Source organism: Lycorma delicatula, chromosome 12 (assembly GCF_047948215.1).
Source record: "Lycorma delicatula isolate Av1 chromosome 12, ASM4794821v1, whole genome shotgun sequence".
NCBI classification, from domain to species: domain Eukaryota; kingdom Metazoa; phylum Arthropoda; class Insecta; order Hemiptera; family Fulgoridae; genus Lycorma; species Lycorma delicatula.
The window spans coordinates 47782213-47797816 of NC_134466.1; positions in this window are offsets into that span (position 1 = coordinate 47782213).

Consider the following 15604-nt stretch of genomic DNA (forward strand, 5'->3'; position numbering starts at 1 on the left):
TGCTTTTTGCTTTTATTAATAATAAAAAAGTTTCAATATATGATGAACCTTGTGTTTTTTAACATTATGGATATGCTGGCCTCCATTGTGCAAGTGGTAGTTTGTCGGCCTTTCATCTGCAGGTCCCAGGTTTGAATCCCGGTCAAACATGACATTTTCAAACACGCTAAAAATTATCATTTCATCCTCTGAAGCAATACCTAACAGTGGTCCTGGAGGTTACAGAAAGAAAGAATAAATTTTACTATGACTTTTAAGAATATTTTTGTTGTTTATTAGAAAGATTATTCCTTTAACATTATTCATAAAACAATGAAACAATTGTTATGATAAATGTAAAGTCAAAATTGTTGAATAATTTAAAGTCTTTATTGCATTATATGCTTATATGAAGGAACTTTACTCTTTTTTAATATATATATGAGATTTCCAGCAGATTTAATATAAATTAGTACTGAAATTTATGTAAAAAAAACAATATATATATATAAAATATTTTTTTATGTTAACAGAATTACTGTTGATAAAATTTAGGAACACTGAATTGTACAACCAACAAAATAAATGAAAAACAGGTTCTTTTTTCGTAATTTTCCACGATATCAGAGAGATGTTTATCTAATAAGTTGTAACTTTCAACATTTACACTAAAAATAACAAAATAAAACTGGATAAAACTCAATTTGTTCCATGAAATATTTCAAAAGATACTATCTTAAAGATAAGCATTTTCTTTTGCATTACTTGCTGTAGCCCTATTTTTTATATTTAAAGTAGTTTTTAATATTATGCAATATGATTATAATTATTTAATGAGTGTAAGATATTAATTATAACTGAAAAAATGTGTTAAAGAAATAAATATAGAAAATAGAAATAAATGTATTTTAAAAGTAAATTATCTATACATTAAGTAAAAAGAAAAAAATGTATATTGCCAATTAACTAAGGTGCTAAATAAATTTTAGTGTAAGTGTTAAATAATAAAATGAGTAATATTATATGTAAATTATATTACTATAATTTATTTGGCATTTAATAGTATGTATTTTATATTACATATAAAATTAGAAGTTTATTAATTGACTAATTAATTTAAGTTTTTGTAGTATTATTATATTAAAATATTATTTATATATATTTTGTATAACTACTATTATATATTTAATTTAAAAACTTAAGTCCTTGCTTATATTAATTTAATTATTACATTATAATTATTGATATTTTCTTTGATGAGTGACATCAAGTTGAACATTAACTCAATATCTTGTTAACATGTATGGTTGTTTTAATCGTGCTTTTTTTCTCTGACATATGTTCTATATTTTATAGAATGTGGAATAGTTTTAGGATATGAAATATCTTAAAACTATGAATATAGACTGTTGTGCAATTTACAAATAGGCGTGGAAACATGCAAAAGTCCACTCTTGACACTCGGAAAACTTATAACAAAGTCATTAAAAAAAATATTTTTTAACAGTTAAGATAGTGCAATCTCAATAATTCAACCTGTTTAGGATTTTCAAAGGTAATTAAGGGAAAAATGAATGAGTAATTTAAGAAAGAATATTGACAGTCAGCTGTTTAGATTTTATTACGAAATATATTAAATCATTTGCTTGTATCGTTTGAAATCCTTTATTGCAAAATTTATCGAAAGATATTATGTTGAATAACTTTTATAAATAGTTTTAAAACTATTATTTCTATTTCTTCTTTTGTAATTTTAATTTTTACAATGCTATTTACTTTTCAGCCATTTGAGACATGTACTGACGGAGCTTTGTAACAATGCTCGATAAATTTCTACAAGTTTTTTCATGAGTTATATTACATTTTTAAGAATATCAGTAACAAGCTGAACAAAAATAATTTTGTTTTTTGTTTTTTCAATTTTTTTGTAGGTCAAACTTCATTTATTTTAAAGTAAACGCTGATATGCCTTGATATTTTAGTAAACAAAATATTAAATTAAATTTTATAATCTTCCTTTTGAGGGCATTAATCTATATAAACATCTTTAGTATTTATACGATTTTTTGATTTATACTTTTTCAGCAGTACCGTTTTCCAGGATATAAAAATAATGTGAAAATCGCACAATTAGTAGGACTCACTTTATTAGGTTGGGCCGGTTTGGTAGTGTTACATTATGCTTAAATATTGGACTTTGTGAACCAATAAACAGCTGGTTTTTAGAGATTGGGCTAAGATAATAGTAAAAATAAATTATGAAACTACATTGCTAATAATTTGCTACATTTCTTATTTGTTAACAAAATATTAATTTTTTTTTTTTAAATTAAATAAACTAAATTACAGAAATCAATACATTCTTATCTTAGCTTCACCATTTAAATTTCCTCTTGTTTTTTAATTACAGTTTGATTTTTAAAAAATTCTATTTATACATCAGGATTTCCAAAAACAGTACGTGTAGTTTAAGTAATTTATTTGCTACATTAATATGATTGTCACATTAATTATTAATCAGATAATACGATTTCTTTTACTTTATGAACAAATCATAAGTAATGAAAAGTAATGAATTAAATATTGGTAGTATTTTGTTTATTAATTATTTTTTTAATCATTATTTTAATGTACTAAAGAATTAACAATAATTGTTCATTATTATTTTAAAATTAAAATCTAACTTAACATTAATTTTTTAAGCAGGGATTTATACCATTATATAATGTAAAAAGGATTTTATATTTATATATGTATGCACATAATAAAAAGGAAAAAAAAAATATTTTGTTCACTTAATAAAAGGAATAAAATATTCTTTTGTTTAATTTAAACTATTATTTAAATTTTGGCAGCTATAAAATTGATTTTATTTTTATATGATTCATTTTCCTGTTATACTTTTTTATTACATGCTTTATTTATTTTATTTATTTAATATACTCATATAATCCTTAACGTAATTAAGAGGAGTAAGATTTACATTGACTATGCTTTTTTTTAATTATAAAAAGTAGTATTATGTATATAGTTAATATTAAACAGCTCATTAGTAAATAAATGAATTAGTTTGTGTAATTAACATATTGGTTAGAAAAAAATAAAATATATCTACTATTTATATTAATTTAAGATTTTGTAACTGTCATTCTTATTTATAACCTGTTAGTAATTTTTTTATCCAATAACTTCTGTATTACAGTTATAAAATACTAGTAATTTATAGTGATAATTACAACGATATTAACAATTTTGGGGTGGAGTGTGACTAGGTAATCTCCATCTTCCTCTGTAATTCCATTAATCGTGATTAAATAAGTCTTGAGTATTTTCTTCCTACATTTTCCTTTTATTTCAATCTGAAACATTTGTTTTGTTATTTTTTCTTTTGCCTTTCTTTATAAATTCCTCAACTATTTCTGTTATCTTTAATTAATATTTAACATTCCTACTTTTTTATATGTATTATATTTATATACATGATAAGATCTCGGTTTGATTTTTATTGAAATAATTCAATAGAATTTTGTTTCACTATACTGTATCTTAAACTTCTCAGTTTCTTTTATTCCTGTATTTCAAGAATTGTATAAAATATATCTTCACATAACTATTGAATATCAAAGCCGAGTAGCAAACCGGCATTTTAGTGGATTTTGTTTATATGAATCTAATGACATTGTAGTACCGCTCGTGATAAATGGGCACCAATTTCATGATTCCTAATTTATTTTTATTTTCAAAATCGCAATATAATAATCCTGTTATTTATTTTTTATTTTTTTAATTTTGTTGTACATAGTTTATTTTATTTTTATTATGAAATAATAGGTTACAATTTATTAAACATATATTCAATTAAATAAAAAGATATTTCAATACAGCTTATAAATCACTGGTTCCCAAATTTTTCCAGTTCTTGGCTCCCTTGCTGAAACCAGGTTTACCTTTGGCCATGTCAATATCTACTCTTTATAAAATAGCCAATAATTTTTTGCAAGGGTTAGGTAAAAATAAATAAAATAACTAAAACAGATTTTAGTTCATAAAAATGCCACATCTAGCTCTGTTAGATGTTGCGTGACCTATGACATTGAAATGAAAATGGAAATAAATTGTGTAATATTTTGTGGCGTTCTTAAGTTGCAGCTCCCCAGAGCTGTATGCTCTGAGGTGAACACTTAGGGAACTTCTGTTATAAATCAGATTTTCCTGATATTATCACTATAATTTTATAAACTTGTTATTCAATAGTAATTATTATTATAAAAACATAATATATCATACAATAAAAGCGACTACACTGATTTACAAGAGTTATACATTTCCCTAACAGTACCTAAGTAGAATTAGTGCTCTATCCTGGTTTTAATAGAAACTGTTCAGTTACTCAAAGTTTAGTTTTTTATTCTACCGATTGGTCTCATGTTGGTGAAAGCCTTCTGCTAGGTGTACTCTAGATTTCATACCCACGTAAGCTTTCCATCCTCTATATATTTTGTTGTCATAAGCAACTGAAATTATTGCTGCTTTATATCATCCACAAACAATAGTAATTTTGTTATTGCCTCTTCATTATTATTTTTTGTAATTTTATTTTTACTTTATTACGCTCTTAATTCTAGCAATTGTTTCTAAATAGGTATTAGTTAATTCTTTACATTTAGTATTATGATTTTAAAAAGGGTAGAAATAACTAAATAACGATGTTGAATCTTATTAATAAATATAATTAAAGTGTAATACTAGTAAAATAGAATGTGTTCAGTATAGTATGTTAATGCTTGCCTTACTATTTTAAATATTACTGTTTGTATCAAGCCAGACCCATATTACTTTAAAATGATTAGTTTTACACAATTTTCTATTCATTATTCAGCTACTGGATTCTAACTGACAACAAATCCTAGTTTGGCAATCCACGGCCATCTTAAGAACTTGTGATGTATTAACTACAAATACACGTACTGGATGAATAAAGAAAAGATTCAGATATCTTTAGGCTCTTGATTTAATAAAATTGTGTAAGATTTTAGTAGTCTTATAGATTATTATATGAATTGAGCTATCAAAATATGTAGTTTATATTATGGTAGAATAATTTTTGTTTACTATCTTCAACTGAAAGGTTAGTGCGTAGAGCTTATAATCCTGAAAGGTTTTCCCTACCAAAACTGCTGTTTTGATTTAATGTGGATGTCGTCAACCTTTGAAATCATTCGCTAATGTTCATCATCATATTTTTCCTACGTCACCCTATATCATTCTTCAAGCAATGAGATGGACTCATGTTTTATTGGTTAGTGTGTAATGTTTTATAACTTTCAGTAATGATGTCTGTTAGAAATTTAAAAAAAAATTGTTTATATTTTTATCCACTGGAGGTTCTCATTTTTAATTGAAATTATGAAACATTTATTTTTTTATTATGTTTATTTTAAGCTGTGTTAACTTTTAAAATATTAAATGTCATTCGCTATTAAACTTTATACATTATTTTGATATTATTTTTCAAGGAATATAATATCACAATCTGCCATTTCAATCAGAAAAATTTTATTTGCTCTTATATGCAATTATTGATACACTTGTGTAAACAATTTTTATCCATTTATTTTTTCAGCAATTTTTATAAATTTATTGTGGAAATATGTACTTTAATTATTTTTTAATTTATTAGCCCCACTAGCATTTATTAATAAATTTTAATGAACTTTAAAATAACATTTAATGTTTAATGAACAGATTTTTAGCTTGTCTTTTTTGTTTTACTTAATATAAAACTATTTATTAGAGAAAATTTGATGACAACGTTGTCTACAGTTTTTTAATTAAATTTTAACATTCTTTTGAAAATTCTATAGTCTAAAATTGTTTTTAAAAAATATAAGCTTATGTCAACCAGTTGGAAGCTTTTGTTACACTAAACAGAACTTTTGGAATTTTTTTTTTATTTCCAGTAGAAAAGTCGTAAGATTTTTAAATTCTAAACATTTTTGTAAGTTGCATTTCTTTTTTTGTGAATCTGTGTTGACAGTTTTCTCCTAAATGTTTTTATTTTTCTTGGTGCTGAGCATTTTATTTTGTTTTCCTACAATTTCTTCCTTTTGAAATGTCTGTAAGCATATTCCCAGTTCTTCCATTTTCTTTACTCCCACTCTTCCTTTATGTTCTTAATTTTAAATTTGTGTTCTAATATTAATTCTCCTCTGATTGATTGATTACCTAACTTTTTTTCCTGTTTTTGATGGTCCCTAACACTTACAAATATTTTCATTTATTGTATGTCATACTAAAAATCAGGTTTGGTTTTTTATTGTGTTATGTTACTAATTTTTTTTTGTTGGATATTTACATTTTGGGGGAAATGATCAACCTGTTCACTCCTGTTGATCAAAGCTAATAGCTTCTACATTTATTTGTTTGATAAAAATGTATTCTTTTTACTTCCTATCTCCTACATTTTAGTTCCACATTATGACACACTCCACACAAAACATTTGGTAAACCTCTTCCTTGCGTTAATTGGGGAAAGGGATCCTTCTTGCTGACATAATCCTTCCATCCTTTTAAACACTCTTTCTATGTAAATATTCTGTTTTTCTTATAAAAAGCTTTTGTTCCAATTCCAATCACTTAAAGAAATTTACCCAAAACTTCCCTTCAAACATACAGAGTTTACTTTAAAATTTTCACAATATTTCATATTTCCACTAGGATTGTCATAATTGATTTGAGTATTATTTTCTACCCTTCTTAGCATCACTTTTGTCAACATTTGTAGTCGATGCATTTCGGTACCTCCATTCTCAAAACTACTTTCAACTCTCCCCGAAACACGTCGGATACAAATTTATACGTCAGTGCTAGAAAAGGCAGAAAGTAACACTCAAATCAAGAGCTTACTTTCTTGCCAATTCCCATCAATTTATTTTTCCTATGTTTATTTTTATTACAAAATCTTTTTTCATTTTTAACAGCACCTGCACATGAACTGCAGTCTTTTCATATGATTCTTCCAACACAGGTGCATTTTTATTTTATATGACATAACTAACTGCTTTTATTTTCATAAGTATAATATCAAAATACTAACCCAATTATAAATAAGGTATCGTTCTGTTATATATTCCAAGTATGCGATAAATTTATGGTACTGTCCTAGATATGTTACAACATTAAATCAGTCTATTACTACTTTTTTTAATTTTAAAATTAATATTTGTTTATGATTTATTGATATTATAAATACACAGATAGAATAAAGTAGAAAAAAATAGTTTTGTTTTGTTGCCAGTTAAGTCTTAAAATTATTTATTAATTTTTTTAATTATTTATCATGAATTTAAAAAATATCATTTTTTGGAACGGATTTTGAATGTTATATATAAAAATTTAAAAAAAATTATGTTGGAACTTTGTTATTATAATAAAATTAAGTTTTTTTTATTATTTATTATAATTTTTATTCTTTCATTGACCTGTGATAATTTGTTTGCAATTATTCAATGAGCTGTGTTTAAATTATAGGTGCTTTAACTTTAATAATAATAATAAAGTTCTATTTTGTAGGTTTATTTGTATCTTATAATTGTATGTATGTATGTTGGTATACAAGTAATGATAAGTTTTTGTAGTATTGTACATATTAACACTATTAAAATAATATTATAATTAAGTACATTTTATTTATTGTACTTAAATATTATTATTATTCATTATGTTGTAATTTTTAAAAAACTTGTTTTTTATAATTAAGTAGAGTAGTTTATATACTGTTAATCCAAATTTATTTTCTAACATTTAATATCAATTAGCCTTTATGAAATTTATTTTTTTTATTATAATTTTTTACACTTTGTTATTTGTATATTATTTTTTTATATTTTTGTTCTATTATTTCATCATTATTATTATTAAATACATATTGGAAAAAAAACTGTTTTTAATTATTTAATTACCTCTCTTAATTACACGGATTACATTTAATCAAGAGGAGGTTACGCTCCAAAATATTACTTAATTTAAGATGACAAAGCTCAAAAATATTTCTATATTAAACATTTTTCATAAAAAAAAATCCCTGACAAATATGGTTTTGTTATCTTACCCACCTTTTATGGGTAATTTGTAACTGAAAATTAAAAATTTGAAAAATTATAAATTTGTAATTTAAAAAAAAATTAAACGAGTGCATTGGTACATGGACACATGACGGAAGTAAAACTTCTTACGCAATATTATGTAAATTATTAATAATGTAAAAGATAAAGCATGGTGTTTTGTTTGCTGTATGTGCTTACATTTTTATTTTAAATGAACCACTTCTTGGAAAAATGCACCGTGTTGCATCTATCAATTGCATCTTTTTTTAATTTCAATTTTTATTATTTTTTCATTGCTGTGCAATTTTTTTTAATTATTAAAGCTTTTCACTGTTAAAGCTTTTGTTATTGTTAGTTAAATTTATAAATATTATTTAGTTACAATTGGCAAAAATATTTAACAAAATTACATGTAATGAAACATAAACCATGTAACATTTTATGCCCTTTTCAAGTTTATTAATAAGAAATATGAACTAACTATGACATACAGATATTATAAAAAATGTTTATGTACATAAAACAGAAAAATTTAAACATAACATTGAAGTTTAATCATTATTTTTAAGATGGAGCATGTGTTTTCTGTGCTACAGGGTTATTTTTTTTCAAGGTCCGATCGGTCACGAAATTAAAACCACTTGAAAATAAAAAAATTTTTTTTTGTAACAAGTACTTACATAGTTACGCTATTTCTCTACATAGTTGCCACTCCGATTTAGACATTTGTCGTAGCTTGGTACCAACTTTCCAATACCCTCATCATAGAACGGAGCCGCCTGTGTTTTTAGCCATGTTTCTACGCTGGTCTGCAGCTCGATGTCTGTGCCAAAATGTTATCCTCCTAGGCAGAGTTTCATGTGAGAAAAGAGGTGAAAATCGGATGGAGCCAAGTCCGGGCTGTATGGTGGCTGATCAAACACTTCCCAACGAAAATGCTGCAGGAGCTTCTTTGTTACAGCTGTAGTGTGCGGCCGAGCATTGTCATGGAGAAAGACAGAACATCCTGCTGGCCGGAGATTTTAATTCAGTCGCTGGAGTTTGGTGGTGTGAGAAGGAATGCTAGCTCCTAGCAGACTGGATTAATTCATGGGGTCTAACATGTATCTGGCATTCATCTCCAATGATCATCATCTTGCGAACCCTGTGTCTTATCTTTAGTAACTTGTCCACATTTTGCTTTCTTTTCTCTATACAGTGAGCCATCAGTCCTGTAAGGGAACTTCTACCATCAGTATCTACACTATTCTCTCTCCCCAGCCAGATCTACCAAGTGTACATTATCATCATTGTTGGCTCGGATCTCCTTAACCACCTCTGTATTAGTCAGAGTTGATGCCAGCCAACACTGAGCTGCTAGGAGAAGGTACTTCTATTGGGTTAAAAGGTTTGATTGACTTTGGTGGTCGGTTTATACTGATTTCAATTGATGGAGCAAGACGTGAGTGAAAAAATATTCAAAAGAATGAAAATAAGAATGTTATTTCTGATACGATAAATATGATTATTCCTATTTTTATAAGTGATTTCACTTTAATTGTGTGATTTCCTTGAAATGAGGGTTCTAGAGTATTATCTCTTCATCGTATGATTATTGAGATGATTGACGTTGTGGCTCCCAACATTATTAGGTTGTATTCTTTTGTTTGGATTCATTTTACAGTTCTTGTCACGGTTGTTATTACGTTGATCGATAAAATAATTGGTTGTGGTCTTTTTGAAACTATATGGAACGGGTGATTTCTTTTTCATAAGGAATACTCTAGAATACAGTGTTACAAGTGTAGCAAATACATATGCTTGAATAATTGAGATTGCTAGTTCCAATGCTGTTAAAATTATTTGAATTGGTAGTGTAATTATTAATTGACGATGTGTTCCCTAGGAGTGTTATTAGTAGGTGTCCTGCAATTATATTTACTGTTAATCGGACTGATAATGAGATCGGTCGGATGATGTTTCCTGTTGTTTCAATTAAAATTATCATTGGTGAGATAATCGATTTGGCAATAGACGTTTAAATATTTCATTTGTGAATTTTGTTCATCCATGTAATTATAATTCATCTTGGTAAGGCACGTTGAAATTGATAAACGTCTTGTTGATGTAAATATGTAAGGAATTAATCCTATTTATGTTTTTTGTTAAAATGAATATAAATATTGATATTGTTAAGATTTAAATTTCTCTTTGATGAGTTATGAATTTAAACTCATTTATTAACAGATGTAAAAATAAACTGCATTGTTATTTTTTTTATTTGCGTGATAAAGCAACTTATTTTTAAAATATCCTGTATTAAAAATAAATAATCCTTTCTAATTTTTATCCTTTTTTAAACATTCAGAACCTTATTTATCAATTACTTTATCTCAAATCTTAATGACCATTCCCTGTCTGATCTTATTTACAAATAATGTGATCTGATGTACAAAGAATATGACTTATGATACAAACCACTTTCTAAAATTATACACCTAGCTACAAGTTTGAAATTCTGTTATTTTTATTTTGACTGATATTGAAGAATTTGTAGAAGTTCAACGTTGTTACAAATTTCGCCAGTTTGTACATACAGCTGAATTGTATAATCATCTGGTGGTAGTGTGCTTCCACTTTGGGGATGAGAGTAATAAACAACTAATAAAAGAGGTGTATTCTAAGAAGTAGGAAGGCCCGAATGTGTTAGATGCAGACGTCTTCGGCACAACCATAACCATAAGCACTCTGTGAACAGTAAGTATTAAGTGCATTATAAGCGGGCTCACATTACGTATTACAATTAAATATCATTAGATGTTTAAATTTCTGCAGTTAATTTCGTAGGGTGCTTACATTGCACAGATTGAACTCTGCAAGATCGCCATGCATAGGGAGGGGGTTGGATGTTGTCTTGTTGCGGGATACATACTATGTTGTATCCGGTGAACTGCCAGGTTTTTCTCGTTGGAAAATATTTTATTTTGGTTCTGTTTGCATGTCTGGTGTACTGAGTAGGAACATCATTCGACAGTTAACGAACGATCATCACGTTGTTGTCCGTGCAGATAATCCGAACTTTGATCTGCAGGTTGAAAGTCATATTTTCAAAATAGAGTTCCTGCCGATTGTCATCTTTTGGTCTGGTATAAAATCCTACGATTCTCAGATGCCACTCGATTCTTTGTTTGTGCGGATGTGAACATTAAGTCACTATTGCGGCTTCACCGATGATGGCGGTGAATTAATTGAGGGCTTTTTGACACAACATAGTTTGCAGGTATATAATGTACTTGGTGAGTTGCCCACTTAAGCAGGTATGGTGATGGCCGTCGGATTTTTATCGATGATACTGTTAATGAAGAAATGTTAGAGGGCTTTGGATGTTAACTGTAGGGTGGGATATACAACGATGAATGTGTGGTCATCGGTTTAAATATTAATCCGTCTTACACAATTCAGCTAAATGACTTGTCTTACCATAGTTGAAGGTCAGTGCTGTCTTGGCTCACTACGCCTTCCAACGATGTGATAAGTGCTCAAACGCACATAACCCCCGGCCTCCTGGTGACAGTTATTCACAACCTGCAAGTTACCTAGGCGACTATAAATTGTGGAGTTATAGTCGACGCATTTGTATGTGACGATCGCATGACCAGTTCCTTGAAGGCCTGTCTTTTTGACAAATAAAATAGTTTATTAAGGAGATGTCAATCAATTATTTTGATTATATATACAAAGTTTTTTATCTTAACACAAAGGTCAAAGAGGTTTTTTGTTTCACGTAAAATTTATTAAAACCAATTATGTGCAGTTTTGATATACCACCTTTTGTCATCTCTGATGTAAAAATTGAAATCCTCTCGCTGTAGACTAACGTGTTTTTCTGAATGAACTTGTTTTAGTGTCTGCGGAGATTAAAACAAACTGTAGTCGGTCAAGTACCAAGTCAGGTCTCGTATATAGTGGTGCATCAAAACTTACAGTTAAGCTTTCTCAATTTTTGATGGGTCACACTAATGATGTGTTGGGTTCAGTATTGATAAAAGCTGTTACCTTTCCTATCGACCAATTCTGCTCACTATTTTTAGCTTAAAATTTCCATTTTTTGACAGCAAAGATTAAATCTGTTGTTTGACTTGATGACAGCAGCTCGTAGTCCTTTTTGATCCATCATACATAAAACATTACTTTTCCACAGTTTGTGCAGCTTCCCCTTGCTTAAACTACAATCTCTTCCGGCCCATTTTTTATACAACTGCCCAAAAAGGAGAGTAATGAATTTAGGGTGTATGTATGTATGTTTATTCCACCATAGCGGTTGAATGGCTGAACCGATTTAGATGTATGACCCGGCATTGTAATCCTTACATTACCGGAAGTGTCATAAGCTATATAAATATGTGTATATATTTGTTTACTTGTAACTACAAGGCCATAAAGAATCATACATATGATTCTAAATTGATAATAGCATTTTAAGTATCGATTTATTTGAATCAAAAATAGTAGTTTTATGATCTGCTGTGATATTAAATGACTGAATTATGGTAGTAAATTTTATTAATTTACTTCTGTTTAAATAAGTTTAAAAAAAAATTACAAAATTGTCACTCGGACGCTTATTTATTATCCTTTATTAGTAATTTATCTTATATTAAAGGGCAATGTTTGTCAGCGACGTTTTTTTTTGGCAGTCAAGTTTTTTTTATTTTTAATATTTTTTCTCATGTTCATCACCTGTAATGAGCTATTTCAAAAACGGTTTGATTTCATTTTGTTTTAATAACAATTTGTATTAAAACCAATTACGTGCCATTTTGATATACCATCTTTTGTCATCTCTGACGTAAAAATTGAAATCCTCTCGCTGTAGACTAACGTGTTTTCTGAATGAACTTGTTTTAGTGTCTGCAGAGATTAAAACAAACGGTAGTCAGATAGTACTAAGTCAGGTCTCGTATATAGTGGTGCATCAGAGATGGAAATTTGATATATTTAAATTTTCATTGTTAAATCATGTGACTCAAACATTCGAGTTTTTACATACATCAATGAATGGTTAAGTAAAAAAAAATTTATTTTACATTAACTTATTTTTTTAAATCAAAATAATAAACATTCTTAATTTTAATAAAAATATTTTTTTTTAGAAGAAGGTATAATGATAATAAAATTGTGTTTAATTTTATAAACAATTTATTAAAAGAAATTTTTTTTTAATACAATTATATTTTAATATAATAAATAATTTACAAAAACAAAAAAAAATTATGTATATATATTTAATAAAAATATTTATTAAAAATGTATTTTTAATTATTTTTCAATAAAAAATTACTAAATATATATATATATATATATACGGTAATCTGTTAATTAATTTAACAAATGTAAATTCATAGTTTTAAATTTTTTTAAATTAAGTTTGTGAAAAAGTTTTTATTTTTACTTTTACGACATATAAAGAAATAAATATCAATTTTTACATAACATAGTTCATTAATTACAGAAGCAAAGTTTAATTTTTAATAACTTATAATTAAACATAGAAATCTACATACTATCATAATAGCTGTATATATCTGTATTGCTTATGAAAAATTATCAGTGAGAAAAAAGGCAGAGTAGCAGCAGCAACAACATATTTCATATGCTTTATTGTAAACATTTAACATAAATCTCAGGTACAATATCTTTAAATTGGCTTCAAGTTATAAACAAATTTAAAAACAAAAATAAAGAACTGTATTTAAAAAAAAGGTGTAATAACTAACGAAAATGTGTATGTTAAAAGTACAATCCACATTATATAATCGTTAACATGTAAGAAATAATAATAATAAAAAATTTGTCCTAGGTAAACATATCCCAGTGTGTGAAGTGTGTGCTTAAGAAAAATTAAAGTTATTTTTAATACTCTGAAATCTTAGCTCAAATAAAAATAAACATACAGGCTCACCGAATAAAAATACATGAAACGATAAAGCCTAGCTCCAAAGTAGTTTTGAATAACCTAACTACACCAAAATATAACTCACAATGAGCTATTTAATTCTATAATAAAATACAGTTCATATATTCAATTTTTACAGCTTTTTGGATTTATTTATTACTTTATTTATCTAAAAAAAAAATTCACGAACTTAGATCATCATGATAGATAAGAGAACAAGAATTGTTTTATTTGATTTTTTATTTACTACTTAATGAACATCTTAATTTTACTTCATATTAATATACTAAAAAAATAAAAATTATTTTATATCAATTCAGGTGAGGAATAGTTAAAATTGTTCAAGAAAGATTAGAAGAATTACTTAAATTTAATCTTAAAATATTTAAGACATACTGCACGTGTTCTATGCATTTATAAATAATTAATAATATACTGCGGTTGATACCTTTTATGTTTATATCAATATTTAGAAAATACCAAATAAAAGAGAAATGGCTTCTAGTTATTTACATAACTATATTATCTCTATTTACATGTCACATCCTTTAACAAAATTAAACTGAATTGAACCTATTACAAAATAGAATACCATAAGAAACATAAACTTTTAACACAAAAAAAGTAGTAGAAAAATATCTTACACACAATAGCATTTATGTATGACATTTAATAAAACAATGGTTATCTCGTTATTTATATAATTACAACATAATTATATATTTAATTACGCAGGTCAAATTTTTGCCATCACTGTAGTCTACATATTTATTTATATGACAATTATACTTTTAAAATGAAATCAGTCTATGACTGAAATTTGTATTATTTTTTTTTTAACTTCCATATGATCCTTTTTGAAATTAAAAAATTCCAATTTATGAGTTTTAATTAAACGAGTAACATTTCAAAGCAGTCGTTTAAAAGTTATTTTTCAAACTTACCGTTTTGGAGCTGTAGCTTGTGAAAGTGTGAAAATGTTACTATTAAGATTCTTGACCTGTGAATTGGGCACGTGTTCAAAACCGGTCTAGTCGTTGAACAATGCCGATCTCCCCGGCTACAGTAACAATAGTACTGCTGCGTTGTCATTGTACCACTCTATAACTCTGGAATGCTAAGTCGTACAAGAAAATTGTTTGAATAAAAGTTGTCTGTTTTTTTGAGATTGACTTTTCCAAATGCAATACAGACGAAAAACAATTTTTTCCGGTGAAAAAACCAAAAAAACACGTTTTTTACAACTTCAGCGCCACCTAGTATTTCAATTTCAAATTATACAGCATAACTTCAAAGACATTAATTGTAGAGGAGAATGTCCTGTACAGTTTTTGTTTGAAAAACATTTCTCTACAATGCATAGATTCAGAGAAAAACGCACTTCAAAAACCTTTTGAGTTTTTCAATAATCTATGGGAGGGGGATGTTAAAAATCTGGTGTTAAGCTTCCCTCATCACTCCTAACGCATGGACAAAAGATCAATCGATAGGTAAGGATTTTCAAATACAGCCTACTTTGATGACAAATTGCCTGTACTATTTTTTTTAAGTTAAAGTAATTTAAAATTTTCTTAAAGATTTGTGC